Source organism: Castor canadensis, chromosome 8, assembly GCF_047511655.1.
Source record: "Castor canadensis chromosome 8, mCasCan1.hap1v2, whole genome shotgun sequence".
In the NCBI taxonomy this organism is placed as follows: Eukaryota; Metazoa; Chordata; class Mammalia; order Rodentia; family Castoridae; genus Castor; species Castor canadensis.
In genome coordinates this window covers 148,181,169-148,191,678 of record NC_133393.1, presented here as the reverse complement: position 1 = coordinate 148,191,678, position 10,510 = coordinate 148,181,169, and the positions used below count along the sequence as shown (strand labels likewise).

Genomic DNA, 10,510 nt, shown 5'->3' with positions numbered 1-10,510 from the left:
GGCGCCCAGGATTGCTAACTCTGGCTCCTGGGCTGGGAAGCCCGGTTCAGAGCCTTGAATGCCACAGAGAGTTTGAATTCTACAAGTGTGGAATGCCCACTCCCTGGCTCCCACCCCCATTCCTGTTCACTAAATACAGGCCCTGTCTGGGGGCCAGCAAGACAGACTTCGCCACATTGAGCCACAGGCCACAGCAGGCCACTTGTAGAGTGGTGGAGTGGTCAAGGTCGTGGACTTGTAGCTGGGACAGCCTGAGTTTCCCTCCTTGGCCACTACTATCTTTTTTGTGCCTCCATTTTCCCAATCTGTAAAGTAGGATAATCAAAGTAGACCAGGCATTATGTCATTAAGTGTTCCCCACTCTGTCAGCAGCTTTTCTGGTCAGATAAACAAGGTCACACCTTAGGAAACTTTAATGAGTCCCCCTCATGGAGAGAAGGGAATCAGGGCTCAGCCATTGCCAGGACCTTGTGCCATCCTCCAGGTGGGAAGAAAGACCCGGGACCCCTGCTTCATGCTGTCCTTGAACTGTGAGCTTCCTGAGGACAAGTAGGCAGTCCTTCGCTGTTGTGTGGCTCAGAGAGGCTGCAGACTCAGCAAGTGTTCCTAGGGAAGAAGGTCCCGAGTTAAGTCTTAAGAGGACCAGAGCGAAGTGCAAGTGCACATAGTACAGCGTGGGCAGCCTGGGCCAGGGCTTGCAGCTAGGCGGGAGGAGGACGCATGGGTGGCTGGGGAAGAGGAGCAGTAGGTAGTGTACACATGGGTGGGGAAGACAGGTCTATGCTGCCCACGGAAGTGAGGGGCTTTGCCTCCTCCCCTGGCTCTCTGAATGCCGGCCACCAACGGAGTTGGTTATTCCCCAGCTGGAGACAAAGAAACAGGCACAGAGCTTTGCAGCACTGGCTCCAGTGGTCCCGAGGTAGAATTGAGAACCGGTGGGTTAGAGACCGTTCCCTGGGGGCAGGCCCCGAGAGGAATTGGGAACAGTGTCACCAGGTCTCAGAGGTACTGAAGAGCATGAGTGAGGAGGAAGGCGGCTGCCCTTAAGAACAGGGACCAGGAAGTGGGAGGCACTCTCAAGGGCCAGGGCCCCTACTGTGGTAGGGCTGGGGAGCCAGCAGGCTGGTCAGGCAGGTGCATTTAAAAGCTTCCTTTTATAAGCTCCCAGCTTTTAGCCAGGTGGGCGTGGTGATTCAAGCTGTAATCCCAGCTACTTGTGAAGTGGAGATCAGGAGGATCTTTATTAGAGGCCAGCCCCAGCAAAAAGTTCACGTGATCCCATCTGAGCATGGTAACTGTCACCTGTCATCCCAACTATTCTATTTGGAGGAGATCATTGTCCAGGCTGGTCTGGTAAAGTAAAACCCTGTCTCAAAAATTACCAGCACAAACCGGGTGCTGGTGGTTCACACCTGTAATCCTAGCTACTCAGGAAGCAGAGATCAGGAGGATTCAGGTTCCAAGCCAGCCCAGACAAATAATTTAAGAGACCCTATCTCGAAAATATCCATCACTAAAAGAGCTGGCAGAGTGGCTCAAGGTGAAGGCCCTGAGTTCAAGCCCCAATATTGCAAAATAAATAAATAAAATTACCAGCACTAAAAGGACTGCAGGGTGGTTAAAGTGGTATAGCGCCTACCTAGCAAGTGGGAGGCCCTGAGTTCAACCCCCAGTACCACAAGAAAAATTAAATAACTAAAACAAAAGCTCCCAGCTTTTAAATGCACATCAGGCCTATAGCCCCTTTCGTGCATTATTGCATTTACGCTGCATGACAGTCCCACAGGGACAATACTGTCCTCATGTCAATTTTGCAGCGATGTGAAGTGACTTGTCCAAAGTCCTCTACTTTGGTAGGATGGCCATACTTCCCATTTGTGAAGGACATCTACTGTCCCAGCACAATTATTAATAGCACTTGCTTTCACTCTCACGGGTGATCTGGTTAGACAGTGAGTGACACATCACTCGTCAGAGGGTTCCTGGAGCAGCTGGCGAAGGAAGCAGTTTGGTGCATTGTCAAAGGTTTGAGTTCAAATGCTGACCCACGGACTGACCATGAACAAAGCACCTGGCCTCTCTTAGCCTAGGCTTCTTGTCCATAAAATGGGTATGCCACCCATGCCCATGCAGGTTTTTACTACTTGCAGGAGTTTCACAAGCTCCAAAGAGACGGCTGAGAAAGCCATCCTTTCTCAGGAAATGGTCATAACCTGCTCTGCTCTTGGTCCATCCTCTTTACCTCCGTACCAGTGATCAAGAGCCTCCCAACTCCCTTCTGGGTACTTGCCTCCTCCTGGCTCACTGTATGGCAATCTTCAAGTCAGGAATTCTTGCCCCATTTTGCAGATGGGTAAACTGAGGGTGAGAGGAGCCCTCTTTCTCCTTGTAGCTGCTCTCCAGATAGAAGTCCATCTCATGTAGGCTGCATCCCTGTTCCTGGCTCACTCTAGATTGAAGAACTCTGCCCAATTTGTCCTTCTGGGGAATGGGAGAAAGGGAGGGGGTCTCTATCCATGAGAAGGACACAGGGGTGGACAGTGCCCCTTCTTCATTCTTTTCTTCTCATCCATTTCCTGCAGTCCCCCTTGCTTCACCTCAAGAGACTGTGCTGTACATTCAGGGGTTAGCCCTGGCAGAGTGTAAGGTACTGCCTAATGCCCCTGTAAGAAGAAGGACAAATGTGCCCCAGCTGGGAGTGGGAACTGCTGGTGGCTTCCTGTGCTTTCCTATCTGGAAGGGGCCAGGCCCCTTGGGCTGCACTGCACTCACGGGGCTCGGCTGCCTCCTGCCTTCTTCCCCTGGCAGACTGCATGTGCTGAGGTGGGGGCTACCAGGGAGGAGGCAGGGAGTTCTAGACAGATCTGGGGAGGAAGAGCCAGGGCACAGCCTGAGAGGGGTACTTCCCATTTGATGACTCAGCAGTGCCAGGTGCTGCCTACTAGAATCTGGTGAGGCTTGGACCCTGGGGCTGAGCAAGTTGGCTTGGCCACATCTGTGAGCCCCTACCTTAGCACCTCCCTGGGGGCATGCTTCCTTTGCACCCCAAAGTCTGGCTGGGCTTTTGGTCAGTGTATGCATTGGCTCGTTGACCCACTGATCAGTCCTCCCAGCCCTGCGTCTCTGGAGTGTCCAGTGACTGATCCACCCACAGATCCAATTGCCAATTCCTCCATTGGCACTTCCCGGTTCACCCACCTACGCACCCCTCTCTCACATCCATTTGCCCACCTACTTCCCATCTGTGAATCTACTGCCCATCTCCATCAGTCCCTAACGTCTTTACCTCCATAGCCACACCTCGTCCATTTCTCCATCCATCTTCCCACCTCCACATCCACCTACCTGCTGCAGCCACCCAGCAGCCCTCGATCATCGTCCACACCTGTACCCATCTGCTTACTCCTCCTCGATGTCCATCTACCTGTCCATCCATGCATTCACCCACTCATTTCCCTTTCCATCTGGGACACCTTATGCTGACTCACACCTGACTTCTGCTGACCACCTCTCTAGCGTGTCCTCATCTTTCTCCTATGCACACACCTTGCTCACCTCATGGATGGGCTACCCTTAGGCCTCTTAGATGCCCTCCTTCAAAGCCAGTGCCCTCCACCTGAGTCTGGTCCATCTGGGCATCCTTGCCCAATGAGATTTCCAACAAGTTGCTTGCTCTGTGCTCCAGGCACATTTGTCAAGGCCATTCTAGGAAAGGGGCCCTTGTCCCTCCACCTGGAGTCTCACCATGGCAGGTATCCTCCTGGGTCCCCTCCAGGGGCATTCACTGGCTAGACTCCTATAAGGACTCAGACACCCCTGGGCACCAAAGGTGGGGATGTGGTGGGCTCCCCAAGAGATTCCTGCTGTAGACCCTCATACCTAGGGGAGGTTGACATTAGGGCCAAGAGGGTGGCTGCACCCTAGGCCCTCCCTTTTATGACCCAGGATGCATTTCTAAGTCAGACAAACCCAGGTTCAAATCCTAGCTTTGCCTCTAACTGGCAGAGTAACCTTGGGCATATGGCCCCCTGGCCTTGGCCTCAGTTGGATAGCCTGTGATGACCCATAAAATTCACTGCTGTTCTGTAGTCAATCATCAAGAAAGGGCAGCTATTATTGTTACCACTGGCACTTTCTTTTTTCCAGGTACTGGAAAAGCCTAGTACACGTTGAGGGAGGAGCTGCTGTGGGCAGCCCTGCACTGGGTACCTCGTGAGGGGCAGTGGTGAGTACAGGAGGCAGTCCCTGCTCTCCACAGGCTTGGAGTCTGTAGTCTCTTAAGACAGAGACCAGGGTATTGGTGGAATGAAGGGGCCCAGGAGGCAGAGCATGGGTAGGGAAGGGTCTGGGAGGCTTCCTGGAGAAGGTGGCATTTGAGTTAGGCCTTGTGTCTTGGAGTAAGAGTGGTCAGAGAGGAAGCTGGGGAGAGAGCAGCCTCATAGGGAGGCAGGGTGGGAATGGGCACACCTGAGGGTGCTCCAAAATCCTGCAAGGTGGAAGATGAGCTGGGATGGCCTGCTGTGGAGGGAGGGTGGGCAACAGTCCTTGAATGCTGAGCTGAGGGAGGGAGGGAGGGAGGGAGGGATGTGGGAGACCTTGGGTGGCTGGGCCACTATACTCAGGGACAGCCCCTGGGTCAGGGCAGGATCTGGGATGGGGTTTCTTCATTTGCTGATGATGGTTTTTTTTTTTTTGTGGTACTGAGGTTTGAACTCAGGGCCTTCACCTTGAGCCACTCCACTAGCCCTTTCTTGTGATGGGTATTTTCGAGATAGGGTCTGTCAAACTATTTTCCCTGGCTGGCTTCAAACTGAGATCCTCCTGATCTCTGCCTCCTTAGTAGCTAGAATTACAGGTGTGAGTCACTGGTACCCAGAGGTTTTTTTTAAAAATCCCCTTGCTGACCTTGGAGGCAGCAGATGGAGACCCCCTTAGACAAAAGTTTCAGCCTAGTTCCTTCCTCCCACCCTAAAGCCCCAAAAATCAACTTGGTGGGGAGTCCTGGCAGGCTCCCAGGGACACTGAGGGTCAGAAAGGGCAGGACTTGCCAGAGTTGCACAGCAAGTCCAGTGGATTCCTGGGCTGCTTTCAATGCATGTGTAAGCATCTGAGTACCTACTGGGTGTCAACTCCCAGCCCAATGGGACAGACTTGGACCTTGAGGGGTGAAGCTACATGGCTGGACTTCCAGGATGGCTGCCTGGAGGAGGGAGGGTGAGGCTCTATACAGATGCATGAGGCCATGCAAAGCAGAAGACCTGTGGCCAGTCCAGGTGTGTGTGTGCGTGTCCACATGTGTGTATGTGTCCACATGCGTGTATCCACATGCATGTCCACACGTGTCCACGTGTGTGCATGTGTCCACGTGTCCACATGTGTGTGCATGTGTCCACGTGTGTGTGTTAGCCACGTGTGTGTCTGTGTAGCCACATGTGTGTGTGTGTGTGTGTGTGGACGTAGGGTGTCAGTGGACGATGACAGACCTTGGAGTCAGGGCCTGGCCTGGGGAACCAGTGACAGCAGATGAGTGTCTGTGTATCTTATCCAGCTGTTTCTCAAAGTCTGGGTGTGAAAGGGTTCTTAGGAGCAGTTGGTCAGGATGAGAGTTAATCTTCTGAGTACTATGAAGCCATGGCGGAGAGGCCCACAGACAGAGAGAGATGTCTCCTGGAGACAGCTGTCAGGACCGGAAACGCCTCTGGAATTCCAGGCTCTGGGAAAAAGGCCCATGTGGAAGACTTTTCTAGGGTAAGCCTTCCAAGTCCCCTCGGCTCTGGTTCCTAGCTCACTGGTCCACAGGGAAATGGAGGTGGGGAAGGACCCCCTCCCCCTACATCGGCTCGCTTTCTCCTGGAGAACAAGACATTGGTGGGAAGAGGGGGGGACTGAGGAAGGATGTCGGGCTGGTTCCTCCTGCCCCACCCTGAGGACAGACAGATGGATGAATGGAGGGGAAGCAGGGTCTGAGGTGCCCACAGTTGTGGGGGAGGGGCAGCAGCAGGGGTAAGGGCCACATGGCCCTCTTGTCCCCTGGGTGATGGACATGGGTGATGGGATTGGGCTGTTCAGAACTGGCCAGGCTGTTCTGCTCTGGGCTTGGATAGAGGGGTGGGAAGGGGTCCTCCTCCAGGAGACCTTTGTTCTCAACTGAGGGGGTGGGTGGAGGGAGGGGCTGGGGACAGGAAATGCTTTGGAGGAGCGCAAACAATGGTCTATTCTCTGTGGTCCAGCCTGGACTGAGAGATAGGCCGGTAGGCTGTGGGCCAGCCCTGCTGAGCCTTGACTATCTCCATCATGGTCTCCTCCAGCCTTGCCCAGCCTGGGACCTTCAAGAGACCTGCTTGGGTGGGGTTCCTCCCCGCCCCACACACACTATGGGCTCATCCTGAATGCATGGTCTGTTGTCTTCTAACAATGGCTTGCCCACTTCGGTTGGGGAAGGGCTCACACGCCCTTTACAGTCCTCTGTGTGATGAAGAAAGAAGTGGCAGAGAGGAAATGTGTGGTCACATTGGCCACCTACTCACCAAAGCTTGGGAATGGAACCCTGTGGTACTCATGGCCCAGCCTCTGGGTTCAGCCAGTGGCACTGTTGTCCCCCTCCTGGCCTGACTTGATAGCTCCTGGCTTCCTGCTCGCTTCCTGGGCCAATGGTGAGAGGAAAATGGTCAGAAGGGGAGAACACTAACTTGGTCCCTTCTGAGAGCCGGACACCACAACCAGCTCAGTGTTTTGTGTTAGTTCTTTCTCATCCTGGCAGCCTATTGCCCAGTAAGGACACCAGAGTTGAGAGGGCACAGACTTCCTCGTCCTCTCATGATTAGTGGTGGGCACACTGCACAGGGGGGGTCCGGGTCTGTGGCTCCCATGGTGCTCACTGTCGAAGGGCAAAGCTCTGAGACTGCACACAGAGGAATCCGGGGCTCTGCTGGTCTCCAGGCGTGGGGCAGAGCATCCCACGCTTACCCAATCCACTCAGGGCAAAAATTAAGCATCCCTGACCTGTGACTGTCACTTCTGCTGACATCTTTTAGATGACTGGCAGCTTACCACTTCTCCAAAAAAGCATCTGTGCCAGCCTAGAATTCCCACTCCTTACCTCCGGAAATGGAGCAGCGATCAGCTCCCCATACCCTCTGCTCACCGCCCCTCCTTCTACCTCTTGGGGCATAGAGAAGTGTCAGAAGACCTGGCTCCAGCAAGTCCCAGCTGAAGCTCTTGGGCAAGCTCTTTACCCTCCTTTGCCTCAGTTTGTTCATCTGTAAAACAGGCAGAATAACGCCTTTGATCAAAGAAGGCGCCTGGGAAAGTTGCTTTACAAACGCAGGCTGGAGCTGTGCGTCATAATTACTGCAGATACTCAGGCTCCTTGAACTTGCTCAGTTGTTCATGGACTTAACTGTGACATCACAGTAAACACTCAGGTCAGCACCAGGCAACAGAGCACAGCCCTCGCCTTTGAAGTCAGGAATCTGCACCCCGAGCTTGCAGAGAGAGGACACAATGGCTCACACAGTTTATGTGCAGAGTAGCCTCTATTAACTCAGAGACACTGACAACAGCCTCATGATAAGAGGAGGCAAAGAAAGTGGCCCAAAGAAGGAAGTCACCTCCCAAAGGGCCCACAAGGCCTTTCTGCAAGGCATGGACCAAAGAATATTCAGGAGGCCATCCTGGTTGGACCCGCAGGGGTTAACCGATCTGGCTGGTACTTAGGCAATGGGAGGATGAATCTCCTGGGGAGTGAGGGTAGAGGAGTGGGCAGTCCTTCTGTGTCTCTGACTCCGCCTGCCTCGGTGGGCAGCTTGAGCCCCTGCCAGCCGCGCGTGTTGACTCAGCTGCCTGTATCCTGCCAAGGCCTACTGGCCAGAGCTCCCACGGGAGGCTCTGGCCACAATTCTTCTCCAGCGGGAGCCTGGGGGGTGGGGGTGGCTGGCACCTCCTGGTGGAGCCTGTGTGCTACAGAGGAGCTCATAGGGTTTGTGGGCACTGGGAAAGAGGCTGGAGTGAGGCAGGATATGTTTTGGGGGGTCAAGGCTGGATATCCAAGGTGCTGCCATGGGGGTGAATGGATTTTCCAGGAAACTGAGCTCCCTGTCGTATGGCTCAGTTCTGACATGATTGAGCTCGGTGATCTTAAAAAGCTGCCATCGTTGTCCCGGTCCTCCTGCCTCAGTTTCTACATCTATCAAATGGGTGTATGGTGGTAATTCCTGTCTACCTTCTGGGAGGATCAAAGGCAAGAACAAATTGGGCCAGAGTGAGTGCTCTTTGTAAATTAAGGGCTTGCACATGTGGGCTGGCTGGCCAGCTGGTGTTCTCAGTGCAGTAAGTTGAGGGGGAAGGGATGAGTGGCAACCCTCAGCTATGGCATGAATGTACCTGACATCCCTTCCTCCTGCAACTTCACACAGTGACAATAATAACAATGCCTGCTTCCAGGGGTGCAGCTCTATCAGCTCACCCCCTCTGGCCTCAGAACCTTTGTACTGTTTTCGGCCTGTCTCCTCTCTGCTCTTGTCACTTGCCCAGAGGCCCTCAGAATCACAGATCTCAATGAAATTCTCTCCACCCTCCTCCATGGCCCCACCAGCACCCTCCCTTTTATATTCCTGCTGTCTTTTGTGATCTGGTTCTTACCTAGCTCCTGATTCCCCTAGCTCCAGGAGGGCAGGGGCTGTGACTGCTTTGTCCACTGCTGTGAGCCTTCCATGGTGACTGTTGTCTTCTGTAATGGGGAGCCGCCTAAAGCTCAGAGAGGTTGAATGCTTGCCTAAGGTCACACAGCTAGGGAGGGATAGAGTCAGGACTGGCCCTGGCCTCTTGGATTGCAGTCTGGACCTCTTTCCAGAACCACCCCATAACTGCAGGCCCCATCTTCCTAGAAAAGAGAGAGCATGTCTTACTCCTCTTTGTCACCCTCGTAAGTCCTCCCTAGGGCATGTGCCCCCTTCCTTTCTACAGTAGGTGCTGAAGTTTGGGTTGGATGTCATTGGATTCCACATGGGCCCAGCTGCTACCCTAGTGGGCCCCTGCCCCTCCACCAAGGGCAAGGGCTAAGGCCTCAGGGCCTGAGTGGGTGGGGGCATTCCAGGCTCTTGGCCTGTGGCAGGCCAGCTGGCCTAGCAGCCCTCGCAGAATCACACCAGCAGCTGTGGGGTGGCTGGATGCACCACCCCCAGCGCCTCTGGGCCCCAAGCCCAGGCCACAGGCTCCCTGTGGCTGGCACTGCTCCTCCGGCTTGGGGCAGGAACACCACAGGGATTTTAAAAATAAAGGGCCTTGAGACAGTGGCCTGGCCCAGGCAGCCAGGGGCGGGGCAGGGCCAGACAGGGACAATGGGGGGATGCTGGGCCCTGGGGGCTGCCAGGCCACCAGGGCTGCCTGGCCAGGGTGGCCCAGTCTCCCCTCCCCAGTAGGGCTGCTCTCTCCAGAGGGCACACCTCTGTTCCCCACCCAGTCTCAGGCTGCAAACCTTTACTGAGCACCTACTGCGTGCAGCGCTGCTCTGGCCTCCTACCTCTCAGGGTGAGTTCTTTTGCCCTCCCCCAGCCGCGCTGCCCCTCCCCCCTGCCACTTCAGTCTCCCTCTCTCCTCTGGCCCATCTAACAGGAAACACAGCCGGAGAGGTCAAGAGTCCTGGTCCTCCAGAGCCCAGTCTCCACAACTCAGGGGCTGTCTGCAGGGAGTGGGGGGGGCTTCCTGTTTATGAGAATCACAAGGACCCCCAGGGGCGGTGCCTGCACAGGGCTGGGGACAGCCCCTCCGTGCCCCACAGACCTCAGGCCACGCCCCTCCCTACATGGAGGTTGGGGGAGGGAAGCCTTGGGAATGTCCCTGGCTTAGGGAGTCAGAGCCTGGATGTCTGCAGGAAGCCTCCCCAGCTCCAGGCCCCCCAGCCTGGGCTCCGCCCCACAGCTCTCTTCCCTCTGCTTGGGTGGGGAGGGGCTGAGGGAGCCAGGAAAGAGGCTGATTCCTACCCGCCAGGTCTCCAGGGCTAGCTAGGCCTCCTCTTTCCCTTTAAAACTTCCAGACCCTGGAGGTCTGGGACCTGAAGAAGGCCTCGGGCCATGACGTGCTTCACACCTGAAAGAATCAATCCAGGTGACAGACCAAGGGAAGGGTTGGCCAAAGGTGTCCCTGGGGAAGTAAACAACCCTGTCCCCTTCCCCCTTCAGGCAGTCCCAGCCAATCTGCCCTGTGGTTGCCCAACAGGTATTGACCGAGGACCTGAGAACCTAAGGGTCATGACCTACATGCTGACCTGGACTGGCAGAGGGAGACTTGCCCTGTCCCCATTCCTCACATGATCAGAAAGAAGTAGGGGACTCCTGTGTTGTCTCCCCTCCTCCCACAGCCACCCCAGCTCAGAGTATCTGAGTCACTCATGCTCCAGAGGGCTGTGGGGCACATTAGGGCCCGTTAGCTCAGAGGAGGCAATCATGGAGAGCTTCCTGGAATCCTGGAATTGAAAAAGGGTATACTTGACCCAGGAAACAGTCTAGCCAAA

General features: G+C 55.0%; 1 long non-coding RNA gene across 2 annotated transcripts; it reads right to left on the bottom strand.

The window, feature by feature from the left end:
• Positions 1-256: 256 nt before the first annotated feature.
• On the bottom strand, positions 257-10,080 carry LOC141425842 (uncharacterized). 2 transcript variants are annotated; one of them, XR_012450998.1, is made up of 5 exons: positions 9,981-10,080; positions 8,641-8,728; positions 7,100-7,259; positions 6,528-6,642; positions 257-606 (listed from the first exon to the last, which is right to left on the bottom strand). It is a non-coding gene; the product is annotated as an uncharacterized lncRNA (long non-coding RNA). The 2 variants fall into 2 exon arrangements; XR_012450997.1 differs by lacking the exon at positions 9,981-10,080 and having other exon boundaries at positions 8,641-9,534.
• Between the last annotated feature and the right edge of the window lie 430 nt (positions 10,081-10,510).